Consider the following 10185-nt stretch of genomic DNA (forward strand, 5'->3'; position numbering starts at 1 on the left):
GCGTATGCGTATATGTATGATAGTGATTTACAGAATGATGATCTGTTTAAAAAGGAACTAAAAAAATAGCAACCTCACTCCTGCCTGAGTGAAGATGAATCTGTCTTAAAGCAAACATATGAAACAGTTGTTTGGGGAGCCAGGCATCTTTTCATGCCTCATTTTGTTCCCAAATACACATTCTGAGGAAAAGTAGATACAGACTGCATTAAATAAGGATAAAATGTGCTTGTATTATTTGGCACTCCTTCCTTTCAAATTCACATGACTGCTGGCCAGAGGGGGGAGGGGGAGGGGAGGGGGATCATGAGCTGCATATTAGTAACTCCTGGATAGAAAAGTCTCATTTGAGAAAGCGCTTGGCATTATCTTCTTCCAGAGTAAGTTTGAGTTTCCATTCTATTCACAGCCTGGTGGTCTCCTATCCAGTACTAACCAGACCTGACCCCATATAACTCTTCTAGCTCAGCCAAGAATGTCTGTCCTAATCTCTAAATCTATGGTGTTCTCACAATCAGGGTCTTGGTTGCTGAATTTATAACCAGTTCCTGAGGGCATACAGTAAGGAAAAATAAACCCTGCCTGACTTCGTAAAAATCTGCATCCACCTATACTGCTTCCTTTATCCTCTGTCTGTGTCTCTCCAGATGTTCATAACTTCAGTTCTAGCAATTCTACCCAGCATGGTCAAGCTCAAGAGATGCTGCAAAATACAGATCAGCATACCACTATTTCTCCAATTCTGCAATTTCCTTCCAAGCAGGCTGCACTGCTATTTTACTTTAAAACAAGAAAAATAGGATAAGGAGGAGTAGGAATGAAGCACGGCTTTTCTATGGCCGTTATTCACATCAGTCTCTACTATAATCGCTGATTAGCAAAAGCACGTGACTGAACAAAATAACCACAAACAAAATAACTACAAATTAAAAGCATTGTTAAAATACTGTATTAGAAACTGGGTAGGAAACTTGCAAAAAGAGTTTAAGCTGCTGCTACCATGAACCTGTATGTGGAACATATGGATCCAGTAGTTGCTTTTACTCCTGCTTATTATTGTCCCTCTCTTTCCCCCTTCTCCTTTAATGTTCAGGCACATTGACAAAGGGAAACATAAATCATAATTTTTGACCCAATACAAATCCACAGCTGTATGCTACAGCAACACCTGCAGGGTGCAGAGTCTGCTGTTTTAGCCAGGCAGACCTTCTGTCATCTCAACAGGGAGACTTCATGGAGATATGAGAAGTTTGCAGACTCTAAGAAAACAGTGTATATTATTGTCTTCCCAATGGTTCTCATCTCTTAAACCACAATAATCAAGGTGTGTAAAGACCATAATCTGGTAGAAGTTACCAAACAATTAATTTAGTATAATGTTCTATAGATGTCTGCACACATACTGTATAGTCATCCCAGAGCCACTTGATTGTGAGATGGGCTGCATATAAATTTACTAAATAAATATATATGTAAATAAATAAAAAGCAAGTTCATGATCATTTCAATAATGAAATGACATTTCGATGAATAAATGGCATTGCTAGGTTTGCTCTACAAGCCAAATCATAATCTATGGTGAACAAAACATAATGGCCACACAACACAATGCCAAACAAAACTGTATTATCACTTAGTATGATATACAACGGTCCATAATGGGCCACACAACACAATGCCAAACAAAACTGTATATCACATATACAAACCCAACTTATTCTTGTTGATTCTGGGTCACTTAAGAAATGTTAATTACAGGGAAAATTAGAGTAACTTTGGAAACTAATCTCCAGGTCTACTAAAGCATTCTAGTTCCTTCTGTTTAAAAAAGAAGGACGTATGGGTTTTAGATGGAGTTTAAACCATATGTAAATAACTTCACTTTTGAATTGTTAGGGCTCTCTATAGGCCAGTGATGGCGAACCTTTTAGAGACCGAGTGCCCAAACCGCAACCCAAAACCCACTTGTGTATTGTCAGGTGCCGGGTAGGTGTGGCCCATTGGATGGGTGTGGCCCATTGGGTGGGCGTGGCTGTGGTGGTAATGGCAGACTGGGTGGGACTAAAAAGTTCAATCAATTCCAACTTTGCGAGATCTTTTTTTTCCTGCAAGAAGTTGAAATTCATTGATTGATTGAACCTTTTTTTTTTGCACACGGTGGCAGAGGCCTAAAGCGAAAAGGTTTTATAAAACCCAGCTGAAGGCCTAGGACTGGGGCGATGGCACGTGTGCCCACAGACAGGGCAATCAAAAGCTTTATTCAGGGTTCCCATTTTCCTGAACATGAAATACTAATGCCCTTGCAATAGTGTTAACTCTCTGCATTTAGTGCTTTTCCTTTCCCCGTAGAGAACAAAATGAAGGAATGCCTGTGTGTAGAACACTTCCATGTTTAGAAACTCTGAAAAGACTCTTTTTGACTGAGAGGCAGTGAACTACACTCAGCTAACAGGTGCTCTCCTGAACTTTTTGAACCTTTCTTGATCTATATGAGACAGGGAGATAGGACTGAAACAGGAAGAGAAGATGTAACCCTGAGTCTGCACGTGTTAAATATATGCCCTAAAATTTGCTTTCCACACTGGAGTAGCCAGTGACATTGCTTTGGTTATATAAGGCACAGGAGGGCGAAATAATCTGAAGTGAGGGGATGTTGAAAGGAATATTTCAGAGATTTCTGCACATAATCTCAAACTGACAGGAGGGAAGTTCAGAAGTAACGTTAGAAAGTATTACTTCACAGAAAGAGTAGTAGAGGGTTAGAACCAACTTCCACTGGAGGTGGTGGGTCTGAGTTTAAACATGCTTGGGATAAACACATGTTGATTATCTGATAAAAATAAAACAATAACAGAAATAATAACAATAAATAAAAATAATAAATAAAACAAAAACAAACAAACAAAAACCTCAAAGAGCAGACTTGGTGAACCACTGGGTCTTTTTCTGCCATAGGTTTTCTATGTTTCTGTGTAAGGTTTTTTTTGCACATTTAAATCACACTGGTATAGCAAAATAACTACTGATATCTCTTGCTATGCTGTCAAGTCAGAAATATTTCATCAAAATATTTCTCAAAAGTCTAGAGCAGGGGTGTCAAACTGCCAGTCCACAAGCTGGTTGCATCATGCGGGGGCCGCGCCCACCCCAGCTCAGTCACGATACGCCGTGACACGTCACGTGATGGGCACATTTGACACCTGTGGTCTAGAGAACAAGAGTGGGAATGAAGCTTTTTTTATTTCAAATACAAAGACATAAATGAGGACAACAGAGTTGCAACCTGACGGTTAATGGAGAGATTGACTACAGACCCTAATATATCTGTTATAAAATAGTGGTTTATTTTAGTTAATAGTTGAAGTCGTACTGAGCCAATAAACATGAGTTGCAAGGTCACTTCATCATATAACTGTTATCCTGCCTATGCACTGCATAGCTGGGTAGTAATCTTTCATCTGTGTCTGTGTCTGTCTCAGTGGGAAGTCCATAAGGTCCAAGGAATCTTATTGCAGATCTGGAACAGAGAAAGCTTTTGTAGGTTTTGAAGAATGTGAATAAGATAAACCAGATTTTGAATGGGATTCTTTTCCAGTGGACCTTAAAATGTATCCTATACAACAGGCATGTCTTCTTCCTGCACTGAAAAAAATGGAGGAATTTGAATTCATTAAAAAGGCAGTTGAATATATTATGTCTTTCCTACGGCACAGTTCACAATTTGTTCCTTGATTATTTGGCGACCTTCAATTACCTAGTAGATGTTATGTACTCATATTGATGAAGCTGTTCTAGCACTCACTGTCATTCCCATAAAAACAGAGAGGGGAACATGTGAAATAGATTTCCCCATACCTTCTACTTCTTGGTACATCTGTATATTGTCCAGTCATAAATTTTGTTGATGGATAATTCCTTCCGCATAGCTCCAAGCCTGAGCACTAACAACCAGGATTAGAAAATTAATCTATCTGAGTTGCTTTTGAGTAAGAAAAATAAGGGAAGGTTCACCACTCCTTTGCCAGTGGATTTTTTTTCCTCTTAAACATTAGGCATGTAATTTGCAAGCTACAAAAGGGCAAATCATGACTCACAATTCGAGATAAACTGTTACGAGGATTGTACATTTCAATTTTTGAATATATTATTTTGAATCCAGTCTTCGGAGAAGGGCGGGATATAAATGGAATTAAAATAAATAAATAAATAAATAAACAAAGCATTTCACATCATGTGTGTGATTATTGGAGGGGAAAGTGTTTAACTATATGTAAAACTCTAGCCTAGAAAGCAATGGGAATGCAGTTCTTAATTCTGATTAAATCACGTTCACACAAATTTCTCAGCATCAATTCATAAATTTGTTGTTTGCAAATCTGGGCAAAAGATGGAAGTTTTGGGTTTTTTTAAATTTCTGATCATCACTATTTCTTTTTTACCTATCACAAAGGGCAACCGAGGAAGCATGCTTTGGATCATCTGATCAAAGAGTGTGGTCGTTCAGGACTCAGGAAGTACCCCTCTCTGCTGTGGCATCTGCCCATTGGAATGAGGTCCCTTCCTGAAATCTAGACAGCATCTATCTTCTGGAGGGCCTTCAAGACCTAACTTTTCTCCCAGACCTTGGGATAAGGGGTATGGAAATCCCTTGTTAAATACATTTATTGTGTGTTACATAAGGCTTGATGTTAGTTGTCTAGATTACCATTTTATTTGTTTCCCTTATTGTATATCTATTATATGGAGAGGTTTTTCCAAGTATTGTGCAGACTCCATATAGAGAAGCCAAGAAAGCTTTTAGAGGTTCTGGAAACAGTTTCATTACTGATGGCTTGGCCAAGGGTAGCTATTTCTTCCCTTAGGCATGCTGGAAATCCCAACCAGATTCTTTTTGACATCATGGGGGTTGGAAGTCAGCACCCAAGAGGAGGTACCAGCTTTAGAAAACCAAGCCAGCTCCATCCATTTGAACTTGCTAAAACTGGATAATGTAATAAGTTGCCTCTTAAAGGACTATACAACCAACGGTTCACGTTCAATTCAAGCTTATAAAGTTGGAAAGGGATTCCAGGCTTGGCTATTGAATCAGAGAACACCATCAAGGCTGCTGCTTATTTATAATCTGAGTATACATGTGGGGTACCAGTTTTTTCTTCCAGCATCTTTCGAAAAGAGACTCCATAGAAAAGCAAAGTAACATCTTCCACATGAAGATGTTACTTTAGGTTTGAGTCCACATTCTTCTGGGTTTTATTGCAATGGCTCCTAAACAAGGAAACCATAGCTTGTCAAGAGTTCTTTAACAAAGGATCTTCCACATTCTGGTCAAAATTATATATCTTCCTCCAGCTATTCCTTGAAAGAGTTGATATGGTAAAAATGATAAAAAGAGGTACAATTATCACATGATACACGCACTGAGATGAGAGAATACCATGAGTTCAGCATGAACTGCCATGGTGTTCTAGGATGCTTCATAATTTTGGGAATAGATGTGACATGAGATGCAGGTTTTTTTCCCAACCTTTCTGAGCTTTGCTTTTGACCATGCAGTAGCCCAACAACAGAGCATGCTGGCACTAAGTGACTCACAGGTATTTTCTTCTCAGGTGAAAGAAGCAGTAGCTTCTGACCACATGCATTTCTCACTTTTTGTCAATAGGAAATGAACAAATATACTTGGTGCCTTTTTAATGCAGCTTACTGCTAAAAGTTGGAGCCTCCATAGAAGCCTATGGACTCACCGCCCTGAATCCTTCGGGAGAAGGGCGGTATATAAATCAAATAAATATAAATATATAAGCCTGCACAAGAATGATTCATATTGCTCCTGTGAACCACCCTATGCACATGGCTTTATAGCTTGTTGTTTTCAAATTACTTATTTGAATATGCATAAGCCATTAATGTGTGCAACAGAAACATAACGTTGGTGAAAGTATACAGGACCTATTAAGGAAAATAAAAGACAGCTCAGTCAAGGGAAAGGAGAAGGCATAAGAAAGAAATTCAAAATAAGTCCTTCATTCTGTTTGGCATAAGAGCGGGTAGAAGAAACACTGGTAGGTTTTTATGATTCTGCTATTATACTCTATAACCATTCTCATAATTCTTGCAATGTCTGTTTACTAATCTGGCCTACCTCTAAGGACTGAGACCATTGGCCATGTGGTAATCAAGAAACAGTCAGACAATTTTTACATTCAATAGCAATTTGAGTGACAGGTTACTAATCACTGGTAGATTGGCAATTAGGGATAGAAATGAAACTGTTGTGTACATAGTTATGGGAGTGGTTTCCCTTCGGCGGGAAACCTGAGTGCAATCATTGGCTGCTACTTCCCGGCGGGAGATTCTAAGCCGGGGATTGGTTATGTTTGAATGGAGTTAGTATTTAAGGCAGGGTTCAACGGCTGCTAGCCAGTTGACCCATGTGAGTTCCAATAAACGTTCCTTGTGCGACATCGCTGTCTCCGCTCGTCATTCCGGACATAACAGAAACCATTTCAAATAGTCTTCATTTCTGAAACCAACCAGACCTACAGTATATCTTCCCACTGGGCATACCTAGAAGTAATAAGGAACTATGGAGCAGTCCTTCACTGAAAATATGGCGACTATGAAGGGCCTGAGCAAAAGAGAAGGCACGCTGCAAAATTTAGGCCATGCAGTAGTCAGGAAAAGAAACATATTCCTGTTTTCCAACTTAAACACTTGGCCTGGCATTGTGCCTTGTGTCTGAACAAGCACCAAATATCTTGGGAATATAACGAAAACTATAGACTGCATGGTTTGGTTTGGTTTTGAAAATGTCAATAAGTACAAACAGTACAATAGAAATAGTTCTAAACCTTAAGAAACTATGAAGAGAAACAAATTGAAATAAAACTGAAAATCCCTCACACACCAGCCAACTGCTTCAATGTAAAGTATTATATGGATTACCTTTACTATGGCTCTTTAACAAAGACTACATATTCACACAGACACAGTAAACAAAATTCCATACTGGGGGGGCAATGGGCTGTCATGAACCCTGTGATTTTTCAGATTCTTTTTCACAAAAGGGCACGCTTGTAATATTAGGCTTAGTGACAAGAACAACACGGAATAAATCTGCACCCACTCATTAAGAACACTGAATGTGTCACAATCCTCCTTGTCATGCTTTTAAAAATAGTTCCACCAGCCATTTAAAACAAAATGGAAGGAAAGGGGAAAGGGAGGGAATCCTTATTTATAATGTTTTGTAAATAATCTGACTCAGCCAGGTGGAAAATGTTTGCATCTGAAGCAAGGGCACTGTGAGCAGACTTTGCAACAGCATGAATCTGCTGTGGGGTGTGGTCCAGGGCAGAGGTCTCCCTCTTAAAACCTCAGAGAAAGAAGAAAGGCGATGTTCTTGGCTGCTTAGAATCTCCAAAGCCATGCAGCCTGGAGCAGAGATTTCAGAGGAGGAAAGGGATTAGAGACTAATTGAAAGGTTAGGGAAGGATTTGGTCCCTCCAGAGGTTTCCGCTTTTTGTTCTTCATATTTGCCCAGAGGTGTGCAGTGCTCTTGGCAGCACAAGCTGAAACTTAATGCAGGATTTAGAGCCCAATCTAAATCTGGATCCACATTTCTCAGAGTCATATACAGGAAGTGGGTGGTTTCTTTCTTTCTTTTTTTTTCCAATGCCACTGTAAGCAATCCCTCTGACTAAAGCTTTGGATAGAATGCCTTGCTGTAGCAGAATCATAGCTAATTGCTCCGTTTGCATTCTTCCTTTCCTTTCCTTTCCTTTCCTTTCCTTTCCTTTCCTTTCCTTTCCTTTCCTTTCCTTTCCTTTCCTTTCCTCCCTTTAGCCTTTTCCCTTTCTTCCTGAACAGAGAGTATATTTCTACTCTCTCTGTATCACTGCTTGCCTGCTAATGTTCCCGCTCAAAATGCCAGACTGCTATTGAGCTTCCCAAATCAGATTTATGGCCAAATCACAAGACTGACAAACAGGGCACATGTGGTAACTAGAATTCCGGCCTTCCCTACGGCAAATGCTGATAAACATTTCCTGTGCACCTTCCACCCTCAGGGTGAATTTGTCGATCATACACTCTACAGCGTGGCACAAATGGAAGTGATATTCAAGTGCAGGAGTGGTGTTAAGTCTTCATAGTGTCAACCTGTGGGGTGTTTGAGTTGCACAGTCTCTGACCCAAAGACAGTAGCTCCAAAAGCCAGTGTTCTGGTCTCCCTTGCAGTCAAAACAGCAATGCAGAACATGCAGAGAACCCAGCAACTGGACAGAAGGGGATACTCCCACAGTATGCCTGCTGGGCCAACAAATTCTGAAGGCATCACTACTTAAAAGTGTTAGGAATGCTACACTAGTTTTCAGGATGCCTTTTACTGGATGCTGGCAGTGCGGTAGGAGGAGTGTTGAGTGGATGTAATCCTCAGTAAGCTGTAAGTGAGGGATATGTGTGCCAGGGCAAGGAGACTGAGTGAATGAGCAAAATAAATATCAATCTTTGGGGAGGAGGAGGAGGAGGACTCCTCATGCTTGTAAACTGTGCTTTTTTGTAAAAGAAAAAGGTGCCAGAACTCACACATGTCATACAACCCGCCTTGCCTACCCTACAAGGTTCCATCGAAAAAAGGGTGCCGAAACTCCGTTCTGGGCGTTCTATGACAAAAAAGCCTTGCTTGTAAACATCAGGAGAAAAGATGTGGACTTAAAGCTGCTGAAGCTGCCAGTCTCTGCTAAGGAAAGATGCTGCATTATGGCCTCAATGCCCATCCACCTTTCCCTGCCCCATACCATCACAAATTTTTGGGTCTTGAGGAAGAACACGAAGGAGAGGAATTTACAAGTCATCTCCAAGCAGAGACTCATAAAATGCATGTTTCTTTATGAATCTTCAGCTGAAAATCTTTTGGCAGCTCAATCCTTTTCAGAGATAGACCCTGGTTGCTTACACATTCCTAAATGCTCCAAGCCACACTGTGAGACTCATCTCTGAGCAGGAAACAGAACCATGGCTGGCTCTATGTATGGGCCAAGTAAATAAAGCCCAAGGTTTGAATAGAAACCTCAATGGCAAGAGATATGCCGTGAGAAATAAATATGTATTATAACATAATACATTATTTATTCATATTTAATTATTTGTAATAAATATGCATTATTTAGAAGTTCTACAGCTAAACTTTAAAACGTTCTATAATTAAAAGGATATCTGACTGAAAGGAAAAAAAATCTAATTAGAAATTAGAAATCAAGAGTTTTCCGTCTAATTTTCTCTCACCCAGGGTAGCCTTTCTACATATGCTGGTTTTTAATTTTTATTGTTGGTCATGAGAGGCGTTCGGTCCAACTGTAAGAAGAGGCCTAGTTACCTATTCAAGCAGTTTGTGAGAATTTAACCCAGCCATTGAATAAAATTAGAATAGGGATTCAGCAACTAGCTGGATTGGATGATAGAAATAAAAGGGCTTTTATAGTTAATGTTTCTAAACATGTGAGAGCAGATATTATTCCTTCCCCTTCATGGTTTCCATGAAGAAACTTCCTGGGAGCAAACTGAGAGCATTCTTGGTTGTTTCCTGTGAAGCATTGATTTATTGCCTTACTGGGGACCGTTTCTGCTCTAGGCCATAGTTTTAACCAGTACATGAGGGGATATGGGCCTAAACGTATTTGATTCAGAACCAGCAGTGATTTTGGACAGGGGATCATTTTGATTTAGAGACATAGTTTGACACCGGATGCAGTTTCAGTTCTGAATTGGAGCCCCGGCTCAAATTGAAAACAGAGCCTTTTCTCCATTTTTACACAAGCATGGAAGAAACGTGCAAGCACAGGACCTCTTTGGGGGAAGCAATGACATCTGCCATATTACCAACAAATAAGTGTAGGGGATTTTTGTGAAACAACTTTTGATATTCATCATTTTTTTTGTAAGGTGTGTCCATTAGTTTTGAGGGGCAATTTGGTTTGAACGTTGAGTGCAGGTAGTCATCAACTGACAACCATTAATTTAGTGACCATTTGAAGTTACAATGGTACTGAATGGCATTTATGATCGTTTTTCACACTTACAACTGTTGCAGCCTCCCCATGGTCACATGATCAAGATTCAGACACTTGGCAATGGACACGCATTTAATAGAATGACAGAATGATAGAACTGGAAGGGACCTTAGAG

Source organism: Vipera berus (genome assembly GCF_964194415.1).
Source record: "Vipera berus genome assembly, chromosome: 2".
NCBI classification, from domain to species: Eukaryota; Metazoa; Chordata; class Lepidosauria; order Squamata; family Viperidae; genus Vipera; species Vipera berus.